The sequence below is a fragment of the Pseudophryne corroboree genome, chromosome 3 (assembly GCF_028390025.1).
Source record: "Pseudophryne corroboree isolate aPseCor3 chromosome 3, aPseCor3.hap2, whole genome shotgun sequence".
In the NCBI taxonomy this organism is placed as follows: domain Eukaryota; kingdom Metazoa; phylum Chordata; class Amphibia; order Anura; family Myobatrachidae; genus Pseudophryne; species Pseudophryne corroboree.
The window spans coordinates 448,119,273-448,141,884 of record NC_086446.1 but is presented as its reverse complement, the minus strand read 5'-3'; the positions used below and the strand labels follow the sequence as shown (position 1 = coordinate 448,141,884).

Genomic DNA, 22,612 nt, shown 5'->3' with positions numbered 1-22,612 from the left:
TCCACACATGCAATACAACTAAATCCCTAAATGCTAAACACTGGAAAGATCATCATCCTTCCACGCTGACTGCACTTGTGGCAAAGATTAACTTTATTGCTTCAATGGAATATGTCACGTTTGCAAAAATAATCAGTTTGTTACTCTGTAAGTTTCAGACGACATGGTCCACCTGCTTCCAATCGCAGTCTCTTGTCACTCCTGGTCTCTGCTGACCTCTCTGCTTTACCCCCCCCCCCCCCATCCCCCCTCCCCTTTACACTTCCCCCACTGCATCTTTTTCTTTTTTTTTTCTTTTCTCTCTTTTTCCTTCTTCTATTTTCTATTTTTACTTTTCTTTTTCCTTAATGACAACCTGGTTGTAAGCAGTTTCTTTTGTGGTTTTGTATTAGAAAGATTATCACATGTTCATGACTCTGATGGTCTTCTTTTTATGTTTGGTTTGCAGTTTTTGTGTATATTTTTGAGGTTTTTAAAAAAGAATTGTAATCGGTATTGCACTTTAACTATGTTAGTTGTTTGGTCTACTCAAATAACAAACTTTGGGGGTGATTCAGACCTGATCGCTGGACTGCTAAATTTGTTGTGCTGCATTCAGATAGTCGCCCCCCAAGGGTAGTGTATATTTGCCATGCAAGTGTGCGATTGCATGTGTACGCCGACCTGCAAAAAAATCTCTCAGTCAGCGGACAGCTGCAAATCACTCACCACTGAATGATTTTTCTACTGTGTGCAGTGTGTGCACAGCCCAGGACTTACTCCTACAGGGCGACGAGAACAGCCTGATCGGGTCCAGAGCTGACGTCACACACCCTCCCTGAAAACGCTTGGGAACGCCTGCATTTTCTCTGACACTCCCAAAAAACGGTCAGTTACCACCTACAAATGGCCTCTTCCTGTCAATCAGCATGCGAATGGCTATGCGATTGAAATTTTCGCACCAGTCTGTTGCTGTTCGGCGATGCCTGTTGTTGTTTGTCGACGCGCGTGCGCATTGCGGTGCATACGCATGCACAGTCTATCCATGATCGCTCGCTGTGTGAAAATACACAGCAACGATCAGGTCTGAATCACCCCCCTAGTTTGTTATGAGGGCCACATGCAAAAGCAGACAGTATTTACCCAGCACAGGAAAAATATAAAGTATTTGCTCCCCTTGCATTGCAACATGGTTTCTTCCAGATACAAAGTTACTTGCTTTTTTTTTGTTTTGTTTTACCCTCTAAATCAGAATCAGGCCCTTAGGAGGGAATTCAATTAGCTACACTAATTGCTGCACCAGAGGTATTCAATCAGCAGTGAATCCCCCACGTGTGAATCCCCACAGAAGGACTGAACCCTGTAAATCCATTACTCCACATTAAAAAGAAAAACTCAAAATCGGGTCGTGCATGGGAAAAAAACACCATTGTTTCCACCGTTTACGCGGAATCAGTGAGTTTCTGCGCATGAATCTAGAGTTTTCGGCGTGGAAAAAAAGGCAATTTATTTGAATAGCCTTTCCCCATGCCTCAGGGATTTTTGCTGGCAATTAGTTGCGGGGTAAACCCCACCGCTAATTGAACACCCCTATAGTGTTCTGTAGGGATACATTTAGCTTTACTATGCTGTTGGACTACTATTCTATTTCTTTTGCAATCTGGCCATCACTAAAGCTGTCTGATTTTTAGTCATCCCAACAATTGAGTTTTTGACAAATCAAAGGCCCCCAATATCTGAATTACACACAAAGTGATTTATTTTTTTTAAGTAACCAATTTTCTGCCACAACACACTGAAGTTGCATGTTCCTACCCGCACAGAGGATGATGTAGTAATGGACAGCTTAGGCCAATCAATCAGATAATCAAAGGATTGTGTTTCTGACCATGATTTATTGAGTTTATCGCAAAACACAGAAACAATCGTTTATACACACTATACAATAAAACAGGTCAAGCAGCCGATTATTGGCAAATTGGTCCAATGATTGTATGTTAAAGTCTTTTCTTATTATGGAAGAAGGGATGATGCTCAAAGGAGAGCCCATGGAGAGGGAGAGAGGAGTTCCTCATGACATTAGTGAAGCAGGTGGAGAGGCATTTACCTCAAATGAGGTATTACCTCAAATGTAGGCAGGGGCACATGGGGAGAGTGGATATGTAAAGGAAACTAACAAGAAAATGGGAAGTGGACATATAAAAGATATAAGACCAGGTGAAGGAACATGGGAGAAATAACAGAAAGTTTAAGGTGTTTTGTTCATATGTTTGTAAATCCAGTCATCAGGACACAGAGACATGCGAGTTCACTGCTGTGCTGCTTTATTCCCTTACCAACTCCAGAAACACTGCACACTGGACCACCCACTTCCCAGCATCCCCCTGGTCCCAGGGACCATCACTGAAGATTCAGGCATACACATATTAGTAAGGGAGTGTCTACAAATATTAAGCATTCTAATACACTAACATCACATCCTCTTTTCTTTAAAGATAAGCCCTATACGCTTCAATGCAACAATTAACAACGTCATATTAAGAACATCATCTAACACGTTTCAATGAGTCTCTCAGGTCTGCGTATTTCCCTTTTGGGTCTTTCATACACAGTCTGTGCTTCATCGACCATGTTGGACCTTTCTAGAATCGTGGTTTGTTCACCATTATCAGGATCATCATACATGTCAGATGAACGGTATTCTTCAGTCATGTTGTATTCATTATGGTTAGGTTGAGATCTTAAATCCACCCGATTTCTTCTTACTTCCGTTCCATGCTCTGTACATATAGTATAAGATCTTGGTGCTACTTTTGCTTGCACAATACCTTTCTGCACCCAAATACCTTTCTCGTGATCTCTGAGACGGACTTGGTCACCCGATTTTAGATCAGATAAGCTTTTTGCTCGCCTGTCATGGAACAGTTTCTGTTTCGCCTGTTGACGTTCCTTACTCAGTCTGACCAACGCTGAGTTATGTATATTAAGCAGTTCATCATGTAACGGGAGATTTTCTCTAATCCTCCTTCCCATCAGCATTTGTGCAGGAGAAAGTCCATTCTGTAAAGGTGTACTGCGGTAGATTAAAAGACTTTTGTAGAAATCTTCTTTACCTTCTTGAGCTTTTTTCATGAGACTCTTTACAGTTTTTACTGAACTTTCCACCAACCCATTTGAGCGTGGATAGTGGGGACTTGACCTAGTATGGACAAATTCCCACTCATCAGCAAATTGTCTAAATTCAGCACTGTAAAACTGAGGACCATTGTCAGTGAACACTTCCATAGGAACACCATGCCTTGCAAAGATTGACTTCATGCAATTGATTACGGCTTTACTAGTAGTTGTATGTAGTGTCTTCACCTCAGGGTAGTTAGAGTAATAATCAGTCACGACAATGTACGTTTTCCCATTACAATCAAACAAATCTGCGCCAACTTTCTGGTATGGTCTCTCTGGCACTGCGTGAGTACTCAGTGGCTTGACTTGTTGTTTCGGTCTATACGTAAGACATAATTCACATGTAGCTGTAGTCTGTGCTATGTCTTGGTTCATTCTTGGCCAATACATAACTTCACGCGCTCTCTGCTTACATTTTTCTTCTCGTAAGTGGCCTTCGTGTATCTTGCACAGCATAGTTTTTCTTAGTTGTGCAGGTATGACAAACCTATTGCCTTTGTAAATAATACCATCGACAACTGTAAGGTCACTGCGGTACATCCAATAATCATGGAAAGACAGCGGGCACGCATGTTTTTCTGCTGGCCAACCTTTCAGAATGATATCTTTCAACACTTTCATTGTGTCATCTGTCTCAGTTTCTTTCCTAATCTGTTCTTGTCTTGCAAGAGACACTGGTAGAGAAGCTACAATCAAATTAACATAGGCTTCTATCTCTTCATCCATCAGACTTTTGGAACCTTCACTTTTGTCCACAGCACGAGAAAGTGTATCAGCAATGTACATGTATTTGCCAGGACAGTACAGCAAGTGTACATCATATTTCTGTAGTCTGATAAGCATTTGTTGAATTCTCATGGGACAGTCATGTAATGATTTAGTCATGATAGCTACCAATGGCTTGTGGTCAGTTTCCACTGTAAATGTTTGACCATACACAAACTGATGAAATCGCTCACATGCATATGTGATCGCTAGAAGTTTTTTTTCTATCTGAGCATACTTTGTTTCAGCACTTGTCAGTGCTCTTGATGCATAGATTACTGGTTGCCATGTATCCTCATGTTCTTGTAACAGCACTAAGCCTAGGCCAAATTGCAAAGCATCTGCTGAAATTCTTATTCTTTTCGCAGGATCAAAGAATTTTAGCACTGGTTGCTCTGTAATGATCTGTTTCAAGTTTTGCAAACTTTCTTCTTGTTCATGTGACCACATCCACTCGTTATCTTTGTCCAGCAACCATCTAAGAGAGGCTGTTCGTTCAGAGAGTTGAGAAATAAACTTTCCTAAGTAATCTATCCTAGGAATCTTCTGACGTCGTCTTTGTTGTTAGGACGTTCCATATTTACTATGGCTGATATTTTCCTTGGGCCTGGTTTTACACCTTGATCCGAGACCACGTCGCCCATAAAGGTAAGTGTATTCACACCAAATTCACATTTGTCCTTGTTTAGCTTTAGATTCACTTTCTTGACAAGTTCCATTACTTGTCTCAATCTAGAATCATGTTCTTCCTTTGTAGATCCCCAGACAATAATGTCATCCATCATTGTTTCAACACCTGGAATATGTTCAAAAATCATGTGTATCTTTTTGTGACATACTTCTGGAGCAGACAATATTCCATATGGTAGTCCAAGAAATCTGTATCGACCTTCTGGTGTATTAAATGTACAAAGCTTTGAGCTGGCCTCATCTAGCTTCATTTGCCAGAATCCTGAAGATGCGTCCAATTTACTGAACAATTTTGCTCCCGCAAATTGCACATGATTTCATCTCTGGTTGGTAGTTTGAAATGTTCTCGTTTAATATCTTTGTTTAAATCTCTGGGGTCTAGACATATTCTGAGTTGTCCATTTTTCTTTTCAACAATTACTAAGGAGCTTACCCATTCAGTAGGCTCATCAACTTTCTGTATCACACCCAAGGTTTCCATGCGATTTAACTCTTGTTTCAGTTTTTCTCTCAGCGCAAACGGCACTTTTCTACAGGGGTGTATCACTGAAGAAATTTGTGTGTCTATATTTATTGTATGCTCTCCAGGCAAACAACCTAGACCTTCAAACAAGTCTCTGTATTCTGTAAACATCGATTTGCAGTCATCTTCTACTTGTGATGTCACCATAAAAACTTTCTTTAGCAAGCTTAGTTTCTCACAGGAATTTAATCCTAGAATCGGTTGCACATTTTTATCCACAATCAGTAGAGAGGTTTTAAACTGTTGTCCCTTATATTTCAGTGTCACTAAGCATGTACCTTTCACAGGAATTTCCTCCCCAGTGTACGCTGTAACTTTCACTTTGGCTGGATGAATTTTAGGTTTACCTCTAAAAGTCTTAAATAGTCTTGAAACAATATTAAATTCACCTGCGCGCCAGTATCAAGCTTAAAGAGAATGACAATCTCGTTCACAGTTAAAGGGACAATCCATTCTTTCTTATCTGCACTGCAAAGTTCATTGCAATCCACAAATAATTCCTCTGTTTGTTTAACAGCATGCACAGTGGTTGTTTTACTTTTCATTTTACAGCATTTGGCAAAGTGATTAAGTCTACCACATTTCATGCAGGTTTTACCATAAGCCGGGCACATTTTAGGATTGTGAGCATTTCCACATCTACTACACATTTCCTTATTAGACTGTGGCTTAGACTGCTTCATTCTTGAGGATGGAGGTTTGCTTGGCTCTGTGTTCTGCACCACATGTACATCAGCATCAGCTTCCTTGTGTAATGTTTTGGCTTGAAATCTAGTTATTTCTGCAGATCTGCACATAGTCACTGCCTTTTCTAGTGTTAGGGTGTGTACACACGGTGAGATAAATCTGTGAGATTTTGACTATATAGTCAAAATCTTATGAAAAGTTAGTGCATATCTCATGGTACTAGGCAGCTTGCGATACAGATTCGATCCTGATGCGCGCTCCCGTGGGGTCGGTATCGTAAGGCTAGACAGACTGTGCAGGCAAGTCAATCTTGACTATCTAGTGTACAATCTAGTACAAAGTATAGTCAAAATTGGCACTTAGTCAAAATCGTACATAGACAAAATCTTAAGCACAGATAGTCAAAATCTGTACAATCTGTGCTATCTGGGCTCTGGGGGAGTTCAAGGGAAATCGCATAGTCAAAATCGAACATAGCAGGGATCTCACCGTGTGTACACACCCTTAGGTCTTGCTCTCTCAGCAATCTCTCTCTGAGTCCATTATCAGGTATTCCACAGACAATACGATCTCTAATCAGTGAATCCTTGAAATCACCAAACTCACAGGTTTTACTGAGTGATTGCAGCTCTGTAACATACTGCTCAAATCCATCTACAGACTTCTGATCACGTGAAACACTTATATCTTTCATATGTCTGATTTTTCCTTGGCACAAAGTAATCTTCAAACTTTTGCATTATAGAAGATAGGACCATATTCTGCCCATCAGCAAACTGAAAACTATTATAAATGTCCAACACATCCTCTCCTATCACATGGAGGAAAATGGATGCCTTCGTTTTGTCAGCTTCTGTATCAGCTCCACATGCAGCAAGATATATATTAAACCTTTGCTTAAATCGTTTCCAGTTTTCAGACAAGTTACCAGACATCAGCATGCCGGTTGGAGGAGCCAGTTTATCCATGGTTACTCACTGTTTGAAGAGAGCTGCACACGGCAGGCTTTGCAGACACCAAGTATCACAGCCTTACAGACTTCTGCAGGATTCTTTCACACTCTGAGAGCACTAGCAGTCCAAGTTAAACTTCTTCTGACACCATGTTTTGTTCATATGTTTGTAAATCCAGTCATCAGGACACAGAGACATGTGAGTTCACTGCTGTGCTTTTTATTCCCTCACCAACTCCAGGCACACTGCACACTGGACCACCCACTTCCCAGCATCCCCCTGGTCCCAGGGACCAATACTGAAGATTCAGGCTTACACAGATTAGTAAGGGAGTGTCTACAAATATTAAGCATTCTAATACACTAACATCACAGAAGGGACACAGGGGAAAAATATACAGTAGGTGCATAAAGACATGAGAGAGATAAGGAACTTGGGAGACATGTAGGAAAGGGAAGATACAGAGCAGAAATTAGTGATTACTGGAGGGACATAGGTGAGAGGTAACTAGACACAGAATAGATGAGGGACATAGGTCACATAGTCTTGCATCATTTCAAGTAATGTATCTTATACTGTTATAGTGTTAGAAAGCATCTAATATTTTGCAATCAATATCCTTAAAAACATTTGGGTGCCTGTCTGGTTACCAGGCTCCTGCCATCCATCTCACATTTCCAATCCTGGCCCTTCTAAATTCCCTCTTCAACCACTGATATAAATATTGAAGTAACGTTTATGGGATTGATTCAGAGGTGCATGTAAACTGCACCTAAGGCTGATGATCACGAAAGAAATGGGGGATTTTCACTAGCATACCAAGGAGTATCAGTAACAAGACTTCAACACTATATGGTAATAGAGAATTCAGAGATATTAGTTACATATATTTCCAAAAATATGGTTAAGCCTTTAGATCATTTCACGGCGTCTGTGATACTAGAGGTCCCTACATTGCATGATAACAGCACCCACTCTGGGCCATACAACTACCTAATGTTATGCTACATGATAATGGCACATACAAAAATATATCTAAATTGAGAGACAGCTCTCCTAATGTCACCTTTAGATCCTCTAATAGCACTACAGGAACCAATGGTAGCTGCTCAATCAATCTAGTAATACCCCTCAGGTGCTGAAAGGGAGGGGTTATTTTAAGCAAGAAACAAGGGGGGGGGGGGGGGGGGGGGGGGTTCCCCACATTCCGATGATCACGTATTTGAGCAATTACTTGCTAATGTGCATGTGCAAGGAATTCTAAAAATCCAGATGGCGCATTGGTCACCTTGCATGTACACACAAAGGCACTGTTGCATACGGCTCACATGGGATCAGAAATAGAGCAGAAAAGTGATGGGCGTTTCTGGGTGATGACCTGAAGTGGATGCAAAAAAATTGCCTTGTTCAGATGGAGAACCTTCACCTGCCATAGTGCACGTGCAATCATTGAGGGTCCATGCCATGGTGGATTTTTTAGAACCATAGGCAGTGTTACTGCCATACTTGCCTACTGTATCGGAAGTTGCTGGAGTCTCCTGATTTTTTGGGTAGTCCACCCCACCACATACTTCCTAGTGGAAGTGGGCAGGATGGAGAGATAATGCATAATTTTAGCCCCACCCCTCCCTGCAAACGACAGCATCTTTCCACATCGGGCACAGTATCTAATAACGCGGAGACTGGCCTCACCCCCAAAGCTGTCAGCAGCATCTTCTACAGGCTTCTGACGGAGAGGAGATGAATAAAGTAGGCAAGTATGGCATTGGTTACAGTGCGAACAGGTGCTGAAAGTGGGTGTCTCGGAGCTTGCACATTGAGGCACAAGCTAGTATACAATGGGAAGGCTGAAACTAATATTTACATATTACAGATGCTAGCGCATATGCAGCAGCATCCACCTCTTAATCAGGTCCTATGCATTTATGGCAATCTGTTACAATGCAATAATGTCAGTATCTGTACCAGAGTCGGACTTACTGGCAATACAGCCGATGCATTGCATCGAGGCCCGTAGGGAGTAAGGGGCTCACCAGCACCCCCATCTCTGATCGGCAGCTGCTAACCATCCGGATAGGGTCATCTAGAAAGGGTCCCACCTAGCAGCTGCTCTCATCTAGATAGGGTCATGAAAACTAACCACAACGTAGCATAGTAGCGGTGAGAAGCTGCGATGGCTTGTGCTGGTGATGAGTCCTGGACAGCTGGACTATCCCCCTACCGTGTGGAGAGCTCAGCCAGATTCCGCCAGTCACTAATACACTGTTCACGGCACACCCGACCGCTGCTGCATGGTAAACGGAGTCCCCCCTGGCCACAGCTTTCACTGAGTCCCCCGTTACAGCTTACACTGGCTGTGACTGGCTGCTGACTTTCCAGGGTGCTGCTGCCATGACTACTGCAGGTCCACCCATAAACTGAACCATTAAAGAACTCTTTGGATACATGAATAAGCCTTACACTGGTATGTACCTGGATTTCCCTTTACTGTACCTTGGATTCCAACACCCATCTGGAGAGACGTAGGGGTGATTCAGACCTGATCGTAGATGTGCTAAATTTAGCACATCTACGAACAGCTTCCCTGACATGCGGGGGGACGCCCCACATGTCAGGCCCCGCCCCGTTGCACAAGTACAAAAGCATTGCACAGTGGTGATGCTATAGTACTGGTAGAGTAGCTCCCCACCAGCGCAGCTCCTGCGTGTTGGCAGGGAGCTATTTGTCGCTGCTCGGGTCACAGCGGCTGCATGTCACGTCATGCAGTCGCCGCGGGAGGCCACCCCAATGGTCTGGGCACGCCTGCGTTGCCCGAACAGCACCCCCTAAACAGCGGCCAAACACCACTGGCCCGCTCCCTCCTGCCTTTGCCTGTCAATCAGGCAGAGGCGATCGTAGGTCTAAGACAGCCGTCGGCTGTCTGGCATGCGCCGGCGCACTTCAGACCTGCGAACACGCACAGCAGCGATCAGGTCTAAATTAGCCCCAGAGTGTGGAATTCAGTTGTTTGAAAAGTCAGTTGGGTGTCTGTTTTTTCATGTCTATTAGATAGGATAAAACAGACACCCAACTGACTTTTCAAACAATTGAATACCCCCCTTAGTGTTAGCTATTACCCAGTTACAACCCTTTCCTTCTCCACCTTCCCACATGACTGTTATTGTTTGTCTCCCTGCTTGCATGTAACCCTCTGTTCATCACCCTCTACCTATCACCATTTGCCTGTGCCTGCCACCTTCTCCCTGTTACCCTCTACCTGTCACCCCCTACTTGTTACCCTCTGCCTCTTCCCATCACCCTTTGCCCCTGCCTATCACCCTCTCCCCGTCACCCGCTACCTGTCAACATCTCCCCATCAGCCTCTACCTGTCAACCTTTGCCTGTGCCTGCCACCTTCTCCCAGTCATCCACTACCTGTTACCCTCTGCCCATAACCCTTTGCCTTGGCCTATCAACCTCTCACCCTTACCTGCTGCCCATCACCCTTTCCCTACCTGTCAACCTTTATCTCGGTCACCCTTTGACTTTCCCTGTCTCCCCCTGCCTCTCCCCAGCATTTTCTGCCTTTCACCCTGTTCGTTACCATTTGTCTCTGCCCATAACCCTCTGCCTGTCACCCCTCAGCCTTCCTTGTCACCCTCTGCTTATTGCCCTCTGCCACCTTCTAGTTTAAAGGGGTCATAGATTATTTTTCAATTAAAAGGGGGCCTGATTGGCGATCACACAATGCACTAACGTGTGGAATATTATGAACTGTTTGTGTTTGTTCTGTTCTGCCATGTTTTCTTGTAGTATTTTTCTCTGCCACTAGGGGTCATCATGCCTCCTTTGTTTGACTGTAGTATAAAGGTGCATACACACGGTGCAATGTAACCTTATGATTTTGACTATCTAGTGCAAATCGAACCGTGTGTGCGGTAAGTCAATCTGACTATATTGTATACAATCTAGTACATAGTATAGTCAAAATTGGCACTTAGTCAAAATCTCAAGTAAAGATAGTCTGTATCGGTGGTTCAGGACTCCGGAGAGTTCAGGGGAAATCGCAAAGTCAAAATCAGAGATAGTCAATATCTCACCGTGTGTATGCACCTTAAGGGGTGTATTCAATACAGGTCAGTATTCAGTGAGTGGCCAAATCTGACTGTCGGATTTGGACACTCCCGACAACTGTCACAAGTACATGGGGAGGCAGAAGCCGCTCAAAACCCATGCTGTCACGTCCTGCGGGCGGGTCCTCTATGCTGAGCGCCGGTATCTGTCCGTTCTGCTGCTGTTGTTTCCTCTCCTCACCCGGCCCGCTCCTCTCCTCACCCATCCACGCTCCACTACTCACCCGTCCCCGCTCCTCTCCTCACATGGTCACCGTCACATGCTCGCTGTCTGACGTGTCCCCGCTCCCTTGGCTCATCTCCCCGTTCCATCAATGTCAATCCGACTTTAAAAAAAGTTGGATTGACATTGTCGGAACCGGGGCCAAAACCTGTCGGATTTGGCCGCGGAACACGTAGATCTGCAGCTAATCCGACAATGTGTTTTCCGACAAGTCGGGAATTCCCGACTTGTCAGAAAAAAAAACAGCCCCCTTCCGACCTAAACCTGTCGGAAACTGCTGTCTTTCAGACAGAAATTGAATATACCCCTTAGTCTTACCTGATGTGCTGACCTCCTGTGATGTGGTCAGGTGTTGGTTAATATATCAATTATTATCAACATGGACAGCACCTGATATTTCCTCATTTAGTCTGCTGGGTTCCAGAGCTCAGTGCTTGCTGTGGTCATTTTCTGGTGTTAGAGGAAGAGGGTGTTGTTCCTGTCTGCTTTCTGGACTCAGAAGAAAAATTCAAGGCGCATATGATACACAGACAACCTTTGCTAATTAATCTGTTCCAGGGCCGGTGCAAGGTTTCTCGACACCCTAGGCAAAACTTCTGCCTACTGCCCCTTCCCCCTACCCACCCTTCAGATGAAAGGCATGCTGCTCTCACCCCCTCCCCCTTACGCTGATAAATGTCTGCTGTTCTATCCTGCCCCACCATCTGTGTGCATGGTGCTGCTCATCCCCCCAGACTGTGTGCATGCCTGCTCCTCATCCCCCCCATCCCCACCCCCACCACCACACTGCTGCTCTCGCCCTCTTTCCTTATCAATGCAGAGAATGCACTGTACAGCCACCGTACCTGCATGCTGCAGTGCAGAGTTGGGACTGTGGGGCAGATTTATTAAGCTCGGTGAAGTGATAAAGTGGATGGAGATAAAGTACCAGCCATTCAGCTCCTAATTGTCATTTTTCAAACCCAGCCTGTGACATGGAAGTTAAAATCTGATTGGCTGGTCCTTTATCACCTTCCACTTTATCACTTCACCGAGATTAATAAATCTGCCCCTGAGTAGTCTGTGAAAGAGCCTGGAATAAAGAGCAGTGCTGCATGTCACCCCCAGCCAGGACTTCAGGAGCTGTCAAAGTTACTGCCTGTGCCGGGTGGAGGTGGAGCTGGAGGCTGCAATGTGGGAGCTTAGCAGTTACTGTAAGATAAGAGCTCTGGGGGATTGCAGCTGCTGTGAAAGGTAGGACCATGCAACCTTTTTCAGGCAACGGTTGCAGGCCGCCCCCTCAGGTCCCGGCGCCCCTAGGCAGCTGCCTAAAGCTGCCTAGTGGAAGCTCCGGCCCTGATCTGTTCGCTGCTCCCAAAAAAACAGGGTATTAGCGACCCTGTAAAGCCATAGGAAAAAGAAAAGAAGAATAGGGAGCGTAAGCAGAATAATAATATATAGAAAAAATGTATTAAAGGAATTAACCCTTATGGATTGGTACAGACTGGGTTAATAGTACACTTATAAAGACACATCCACCATTTGCAATAAACAAATACACAATAACAGTTAGATATTGATAAAAATGAGTAAGATCCTCGAGGTTAATATTCAATAAACAAAAAGGGACACAATTGGTATATATGTCTCCTTATTGTAATAGTAACAGTTCCCCAAAAGATAGTGCCGCTGTAATGTTCCAATAATTAGATAAAATTCCGGATAACCGTTGTGGTAATGTTTCTGTAGTGATAAGTGATAATAGGATTTTAGTACCTACCGGTAAATCCTTTTCTCCTAGTCCGTAGAGGATGCTGGGGACTCCAAAAGGACCATGGGGTATAGACGGATCCGCAGGAGCTTGGGCACACTATAAAGACTTAAACTGGGTGTGAACTGGCTCCTCCCTCTATGCCCCTCCCCCAGACCTCAGTTAGAAAACTGTGCCCAGGAGAGACGGACATTTCGAGGAAAGAATTTATAATTTAAACACCGTGAGTGTCATACCAGCTCACACCACGAACATACCGCAAGACATGGCCTTCAACAGAATACCAGCCCACGGTATGAAAACCATACAGCCATACGCTGAGAGAATATGTAACATAACCAGTGTGTCAACCCCACCAATAATAATAAACCACATGCCATAGCATGAACAAGGTCAGCGAAAGCCTGACAGAGAAGAAACACCACAAAGTGCAACCAAAATCAATAACTGCAGACACAGTACGCACTGGGACGGGCGCCCAGCATCCTCTACGGACTAGGAGAAAAGGATTTACCGGTAGGTACTAAAATCCTATTTTCTCTTACGTTCTAGAGGATGCTGGGGACTCCAAAAGGACCATGGGGTCTATACCAAAGCTCCAGAACGGGCAGGAGAGTGCGGACGACTCTGCAGCACCGATTGAGCAAACATGAGGTCCCCATCATCCAGGGTATCAAACTTGTAGAGCTTAGCACAGGTGTTTGAAACCCGACCAATTAGCCGCTCGGCAAAGGTAACCCGCCGAGACGCCTCGTGCATCCGCCCAAGAAGAGTCCATCTTCCTAGTAGAATGGTTCTCCCCCAACTCCGGTAACGGCAATCCAGCCGTAGAACCAGCACACCGAATCGTATCACAGATCCAGCGTGTAGCGGACTGCAGAGACGCAGGGGCCCCAAGCACGCTGAGAGCCTCTGTTACCCCAAACTGAGCCCAATTGGCGACATAAACCTTCAAAGCCCTGACTACATCGAGAGACATTGAATCAGCCAATACTGAAATTACCACCTGCATTAAACTAGGCAGGATTTTGATAAACCCTGCAAACCCTTTTCGGCAGAACTATTATCCGAGTTCTCAAATCTATCCACTTGGAAGATCAAACAGGGGCTCCTGTGAGACAAAGCCGCTACTTCCGACAACCGCCTTGCGGTCGCCCAAAAAGCAAAAGCATGACCACTCTCCAAGAGAGAAATTTTAACACAACCTGTAATAAAGGTCCCAATCAGTGAGACACAAGAAACGCAACACCACGTCAAGAGCCCACTGTGCCAATGGAGCACACATGGAGGTTGGATGTGTAGAACTCCTTTCACGAAAGTCTGAACTTCCGGAAAGGAGGCCAACTCTTTTTTTTTTTTTTAAGAAAATTTACAAGGCCAAAACTGCCCTGAAACGGAGCCTAACTGTAGGCCCGCCTCCACACTTGCTTGCAAAGAATGGAGAAGAACGACTCAGCTGAAAATCCGCCGTAGGAAGCTTCTTAGATTTACCCCAAGACACATATTAACGCCAAATACGGTGTTAAGGCTTCGCCGTTACTTCATTTTTAGCCTGAAGAAGTGTGGAAATTACCTCACTTGGAATACCCGATCGGACTAAGATATGGCGTTCAACCGCCACGCCATCAAACGCAGCCGCGGTAAGTCCTGAAACACGCCCGGATCTTGCTGTAACAGTTCCTCCCGTAGAGGAAGGAGCCAGGGATCTTCTATGAATAAATTTTGAAGAACTGGATACTAAGCCCTCCTTGGCTAGACCGGAACAATAAGGATCGCCAGAACCTCTGTTCTTCTTACGTTTATCACCGTCAGCAGAGTTAAAAGGGAGGGGACACATAGACCGACTGAAAACACCCAAGGTGTCGCGAGGGCGTCCACTGCTATAGCTTGAGAGTCCCTTGACCTGGAACCATACTCCTGAGGTCTCTCGTTGAGGCGAGATGCCAACATGCCCAATTGAGGCACTCCTCAAAGACTTGTCACTTCTGTAAAACTTCTCGATGAAGACAGTATTTCTCCCGGATGGAGAGCGCGTCTGCAGAGGAAATCTTTCTCCGTCGTTTACGTCCGGAACTACGACTGCTAATATAACGTTCACCAGTCTCTCCACCCAGCGGAAAACTATTTTAGCTTCTGACATTGTCGCTTTGCTCCTTGTTCCGCCGTAGCGGCTTACTTACGCCACTGCTGCCAAGTCGTCCGACAGAATTAATATGGGCAGATCACGAAGAATATGTTCGTTGAAAATAGCTCTTACTTCAAAAAAAGCTCAGTGTAGACAAGCTTCGCAGCTTGACCTTTTCCTCTGGAAATACTTCCCATGCAAGGACTGCTCCCCAGCCTCGGAGATCTGCATACATGGACACCAGGATCTAATCCTGGATCCCGAACCTTCGTCCCTTTAGGAGGTGAGAACTGAGCAGACACCACAGGAGCGATATCCTGGCCATTAAAATTATATTCCGGTGCATGTGCCGGTGAGACCCGGACCACATTCCCAACAGGTCCCGTGAAAACCACTCTGGCAATTGACCTGCTCACCGAAAAGGCCTCTTAGGCCGCACCCAACTTCTTCATCAACGGAACATATAGATGGATTGGCACTGCAAATCTAATCCGACTCAGGATCCTCAGACCTCTTTCCACAGGAAAACACAGAACCTCAACCGTTCAGTATCTACCCTGATACCACCTCCGACATCTGGGTCGTTGGGAACAACAGCCCTTCCCTGTGTTGAAGAACAATCAGAGAAAAAAAATAACGATTTGCACCACTTGTTTCTTGACCTCGCCTCAATCAGGTGAACATCTCAGTGCAGAATAACAATGGCTCTTACTATTGAAAGAAAACCATCATACTACCATCACCCCTGTGAAATGGCAAAGACCATCCTGGCTATCCCTCCAGGTAATCTGAATGCGTAGAACAACGCATGTAAACTTATTTTTTTTTATAAACGAGACAGGAGTACAAGGCCCTGAACCTGACGCACCTCTGGTGTGGCGTCACGTATTACCTCCCCTTCCAGAGGGGAAACGGTAAGATCTATCAGAAAATCAGTGAGGGAAACCATCTGTAACTCCAGACAGCCCCCCTCAGGATTCTATCACTAACTCACGGGTCCTGGTCTATTCCCGGACTAACTGAAAGGTAGCAGACGAGTCCCCACTGGAGTGGGGTCCAGGCAGGTAGATTCAGCACCATGTGGTGGATGTGTGAGAAACAGAAAACGACATCCGCTTCTGCGAACCTAACAAGGCTGCAGAACACTTACCTTTTCACCTTCCATCTGCACAGAAAAGGAAAAAAGAACGGTATCGAACTAGTTTAAGGGACTGCATCCCACAAAGGAATGCGTCACCAACCATTGTGAGGGAATCTAATCTAATATAAAAATGTCATAAAGGGATCTCAATGCTGTATTCTCTACCAGTTATAACCACAACTATGTTGGTCAGGCTTTGTGGTCTGACAGGCTCTCCAGAACAGCAGAGACTGCTGTTCTGTAGAGCATGTCAGACCACAAAGCCTGACCAACATAGTTGTGGTTATAACTGGTAGAGAATACAGCATTGAGATCTTTTATGACATTTTTATATTGGCCTGATTCATTGTCCAATACGGACGAATTCAACGTTCTTGTTGTGTTATTTCCATACTGATATCCCTGTGGGAACAGCATTACTGATAAATCGGTTATTGATCCCATAGAGCCCTTTCAACATCTATTGATATGAACCCCTGATGAAGTCCTTTGGGACGAAACGCGTTGGGTTGAGGTTCAGATGTGAGAACATCAGACATTCATTGAAAGACATCATTGGATGAATTCATTTAGAATTTTTATGTCAGGTTGTGTATCAAAGTCTGTATTTTAAACTTTGTCAGGTACACATTACTCACTGCAAATGTACTGTTCAAGGACAATATGTGAATAAATTTATTTTAATGATTCTGTGGTCAAATAATCTTGGAAAAGAACCTACATCTAAAGTTACAATTACACAGCTCCCTTAGACATTTTTTTGTTTCTTGTATCCTACCTCAGTACCCCAGCTAACAGAGGGTACGTCTTAAGGTTGAAGCTCACTCATTAGCGCGGAATTAGGTCTTAACCACATCCATATATATATATATATATATATATATATATATATAACATATATTGCGTGTGGCCCGGCACTCTCAGCACAAATGGAGTTACTTCGTCTGTTGCCTTCCGTAATTAGGAGAGTATGGCAGCTCCCCACATGTAGCAGTCTTAAACGGCGGCACTCAGAACAAATGAGACGAGACACTGCAAGTTGTTGCCAACGTTTCAAAGCAGTTCGCTTTTTCGTCAGGGCATAAAACAATACAGACACAAACTCACCATTTTAAGTGCTCACCCTCACCATGCCGCTTCCCGCCGCCGGCCTCCTCCGTTCTGCTGTGCGCGGATTGATGACGTCACCGTGCAACCCATCACCATAGAGACAGCTGTAAACAATGTTTCTACAATGTAACAGTGCTTCAGATGTTACAGGTAAACCGTAAAGGAAAATATAATAAATATCCATCAACTTGACATAAGTCCAGTGCTGCTATGAATCTTACAGCACAGACTACTATATAAAACAAAGTACAAAATTTACCATATAATGCACAAAGAGATGGGGATTATAAAAAACTATGCAAACCACTATTTTCATTAAGACCTTTAGGACTAAGTGAATCAAGCAAAAATATCCACCTGGCCTCTCGCTGCCTTAATAATTTAGAACGATTACCCCCTCTGGGTGATGCAGGGATATGATCAATTATTTTATGCTTAAGTGAAGTAGGGGAATGTCCTGCCAATGCAAAATGTCGAGCGACAGGTTGTTCGCTTTTTCCAGACAGGACAGCCTCACGGATGGCAAATCTGTGTTGTCCCATTCTAACTTTAAATTCACAATCAGTCTTGCCCACATAGTATTTGCCACATGGGCATATCAACACATAGATTACAAATTTAGATGAGCATGACAAATGATGGTGAATTTTAAATGTTTGATTTTTAAAGGGATGTTTGATCACATCCCCAGTCAGCATATATCCACAGGTTACACAACCAAGACACTTGAAGCAACCGGGCTTTTTATTACCCAAAAAGGTGGTCATATTCCGTTTACCAAAACCCGTTATGTCTGTGCGGACTACAAGATCACGGATATTTCTGCCACGTGAATGGCAGCACATGATCTTCTTGTTATCTAGCCCAGTAAGCTTTTTATCAGAGGTAATAATTGGCCAATATGTTTTAACAGCATGTCTAACCCTGTCACTAGCTAGATTAAATCTGCTGGGCCAAATAATCCTATCGGAATTAGTTTTGACTGTTTTAGATTTAAAAGTGTCAGCTCTCGGGATAGCCATTACTTTTCTTTTGATGTCAAGGAGTGTTTTTCTGTCATAACCCCGTGCTTCAAATTTAGCAATCATCAAGTCAAGTGAGTGTAAAACCTCCTCTTCATCACTACAAATTCGTCTCACTCGTAAAAATTGAGAGAACGGGAGACCTCTACGTGTGGGCATTGGATGATGACTGGTCGCCTGCAATAGTGTATTGCGGTCAGTCGGTTTCACAAATAATGATGTTTTAATTTTGTCACCATGTCTTTGAATTCTGACATCCAAAAAATCAATGCTGTTATTGTCAGATTTACAAACCAATTTAACGGGGCTGTCACTGTCATTATGTGATTTAATCAAAGATTGCAAGGAATCTATATCCCCCAACCACAGCAATAGCATATCATCTATATAACGTGAATAATGCAAAATCTTGCTTGAAACATTTTGATCATAGAAGAAAATATCCCTCTCTGCTGCGATCATAAAAGCATTTGCATACGACGGGGCCACCGAGGACCCCATCGCACACCCAGATAGCTGAAGGAAGAATTTACCGTCATAGTAGAAATAATTCCTACTCAATACCAATTCAAGCAAATAGCAGAAAAAATTGACATCAGGTCCCTTATACCAAATGTTATTAGTAATAAGATGTCTGGTTGCTGCAATGCCCTCGGCATGCGGTATACAGGTATATAAGGAACTGACGTCAATGCTGTTAAACACAACATTAGGGGGAAGCCTATCCAACTTCATCAATTGTAGTAATAGCGATGTTGTATCCTTCAACACATATGGAGCATTTTGTACACAAGGCTGAAGATATGTGTCTAAGTAAATAGACACTGGCTGAAAAATAGAACCCCGGGCTGAGATGATAGGTCTGCCCGGGGGATTCAACCTGTCTTTATGAATCTTCGGAATTGTGTACAAAATCGGCTTAATTGGACAATCAGTCATAAGCAGACGAGCTACATCATTGGAGATGATACCACTATCGACTGATTGCAACAAAAACGTATCAAGCTGTTTCTTAAAGTCATCAGTAGGGTCACAAGACAATAACCGATAGGTACTAGTATCAGTTAACTGACGAGCAATTTCTTTTTTATAGTCAGTTAGATCCTGGACCACAATAGAGCCGCCTTTATCAGCGGCCCGTATGACAATATCCTGCCTAGATCCTAGACCCTGTAAAGCTTGATATTCTGCCTTGGAAAGGTTGGAATGTCCCCTAAATGACCTTGCCTGGTCAGTATCCACAGCTGCATCAACCAATCGAGTAAAAGTCTTAATCGAGGCATTGCTTGATACAGGATCAAAGCTAGAAGAAGCTTTTAATTTACGTAATTCAGGTGGGATAACATCTTGTTTGTTATTAGAGACCATAGTCCCAAAATGTTCCCTTAGTTTAAGTTGTCGATTTAATTTGAACATTTCTGTTTTCCAAATAAACGGATCAAATGAAGTGGTTGGTACAAAGTTTAATCCTTTTTTAAGGACAGATTCTTCAACACTGGAGAGTGGTGTACTTGAAAGATTAAAGATTACTTCTTCCTGGGGGCCGATGTTTTTTTGGGATTGCCGCTTCCACTGGCCACCTCTTCTGTTGTACCTCCGTCGGCTGCACGGTATTTCGCCCGTGTTCTCATGCCTAAAGGGAGAGATCTATACTTTTTGCCACGTCGGGACCCTTGATCGCTATCACTGGCCGAGGTAGCTGATTCATTCGTGGTATTTGGTGGTTTATTGTGATAGAACCTTCTGCCATTTCTCTGCTGGGTGGACCTATTTTGTGGACCGCCTGTTAACCATCCATACACGTTGTTGGTATCATAATCGGAGTTAACTTTTGCAAATTTTTCTCGTTTATACCGCAATAGGTCAACCTTATAGGACTCAATTTGGGCGGATAATTTATCAAGCCAGTCACAGGTTTTATCATCCTGTAACGTTTTCTTGTGAATTGCCTCATACTCTCCGATCTTAACTTTTGTTACATTATGCTCCCTGGTAGCCTCTTCAATGACTAGAAGCATTAAATCCAGGGAGCATTTATTTAAAATAGCCACCCAGCGTTTACAGAAAGTGATATTATGTCTCCCAATCGTGGGCATATTTTTAACACGGAATCCACGTGGCAGTTTTTTAGCAGTAAAGTACTCAGAAAGAGTGGCACCGTGATAATAAAAATCTATTTCACGTTTTTTAAGTTTTAAAAGATCTCTATAAATGTCCTGAACAGGAATGTTATCAGTCACTGAAAAAACTTTCTCCTTGTACACAATATTTCCAGCATCTGAATCAGAAAAAGTTAATACATCTCCAATATCTAATACAACCCGCGAAGGGATGTCAGGCATTATACTTGCATTTTCCATAATACCAGTTTATTGCACCACCACAATACACTGTATAATGAAAGTCAGCACGGATGGATTAAAACCAGTTCAGTTCCTTATGCTGTACTACTGATAAGCAGAAATGTGAAACCAGCAGTATGATGAATGAGCCCTTAATGAAATCACCGCAAGGTGCCCGAGCAATGACAAGAACAATTCCCAAGGAGAAGTACTTGCTTGTATGTATTGCGTGTGGCCCGGCACTCTCAGCACAAATGGAGTTACTTCGTCTGTTGCCTTCCGTAATTAGGAGAGTATGGCAGCTCCCCACATGTAGCAGTCTTAAACGGCGGCACTCAGAACAAATGAGACGAGACACTGCAAGTTGTTGCCAACGTTTCAAAGCAGTTCGCTTTTTCGTCAGGGCATAAAACAATACAGACACAAACTCACCATTTTAAGTGCTCACCCTCACCATGCCGCTTCCCGCCGCCGGCCTCCTCCGTTCTGCCGTGCGCGGATTGATGACGTCACCGTGCAACCCATCACCATAGAGACAGCTGTAAACAATGTTTCTACAATGTAACAGTGCTTCAGATGTTACAGGTAAACCGTAAAGGAAAATATAATAAATATCCATCAACTTGACATAAGTCCAGTGCTGCTATGAATCTTACAGCGCAGACTACTATATAAAACAAAGTACAAAATTTACCATATAATGCACAAAGAGATGGGGATTATAAAAAACTATGCAAACCACTATTTTCATTAAGACCTTTAGGACTAAGTGAATCAAGCAAAAATATCCACCTGGCCTCTCGCTGCCTTAATAATTTAGAACGATTACCCCCTCTGGGTGATGCAGGGATATGATCAATTATTTTATGCTTAAGTGAAGTAGGGGAATGTCCTGCCAATGCAAAATGTCGAGCGACAGGTTGTTCGCTTTTTCCAGACAGGACAGCCTCACGGATGGCAAATCTGTGTTGTCCCATTCTAACTTTAAATTCACAATCAGTCTTGCCCACATAGTATTTGCCACATGGGCATATCAACACATAGATTACAAATTTAGATGAGCATGACAAATGATGGTGAATTTTAAATGTTTGATTTTTAAAGGGATGTTTGATCACATCCCCAGTCAGCATATATCCACAGGTTACACAACCAAGACACTTGAAGCAACCGGGCTTTTTATTACCCAAAAAGGTGGTCATATTCCGTTTACCAAAACCCGTTATGTCTGTGCGGACTACAAGATCACGGATATTTCTGCCACGTGAATGGCAGCACATGAGGGGGTAATCGTTCTAAATTATTAAGGCAGCGAGAGGCCAGGTGGATATTTTTGCTTGATTCACTTAGTCCTAAAGGTCTTAATGAAAATAGTGGTTTGCATAGTTTTTTATAATCCCCATCTCTTTGTGCATTATATGGTAAATTTTGTACTTTGTTTTATATAGTAGTCTGCGCTGTAAGATTCATAGCAGCACTGGACTTATGTCAAGTTGATGGATATTTATTATATTTTCCTTTACGGTTTACCTGTAACATCTGAAGCACTGTTACATTGTAGAAACATTGTTTACAGCTGTCTCTATGGTGATGGGTTGCACGGTGACGTCATCAATCCGCGCACGGCAGAACGGAGGAGGCCGGCGGCGGGAAGCGGCATGGTGAGGGTGAGCACTTAAAATGGTGAGTTTGTGTCTGTATTGTTTTATGCCCTGACGAAAAAGCGAACTGCTTTGAAACGTTGGCAACAACTTGCAGTGTCTCGTCTCATTTGTTCTGAGTGCCGCCGTTTAAGACTGCTATATATATAACATACATATAAGCGGATTGTCCGGAACCTTCGGGACCCAAGTGACATTAATGTGTTCTGAATCTGTATGACCATGTACTGAATCCGCAGTTGTGGCTCTACCAGGAAACATTATAGTCGACAGAAAACCTAGTAATCGTCGACATCAGGGAGTAGTAACCAGAGAAAATAACATACTTGTGACCCAGAGGGATCCGAGG

General features: G+C 43.7%; 1 protein-coding gene across 2 annotated transcripts in view; it reads right to left on the bottom strand.

Moving 5' to 3' along the window:
* The window catches only part of ZNFX1 (zinc finger NFX1-type containing 1), a 162,973-nt gene extending 145,722 nt beyond the window's left edge, over positions 1 to 17,251 (bottom strand). For both annotated transcript variants that reach the window (XM_063960516.1, XM_063960517.1), the window contains exon 1: positions 17,236 to 17,251. The gene's annotated coding sequence lies outside the window, so the exon portion shown is untranslated. The remainder of the gene's footprint in view (positions 1 to 17,235) is intronic.
* Positions 17,252 to 22,612: the final 5,361 nt, after the last annotated feature.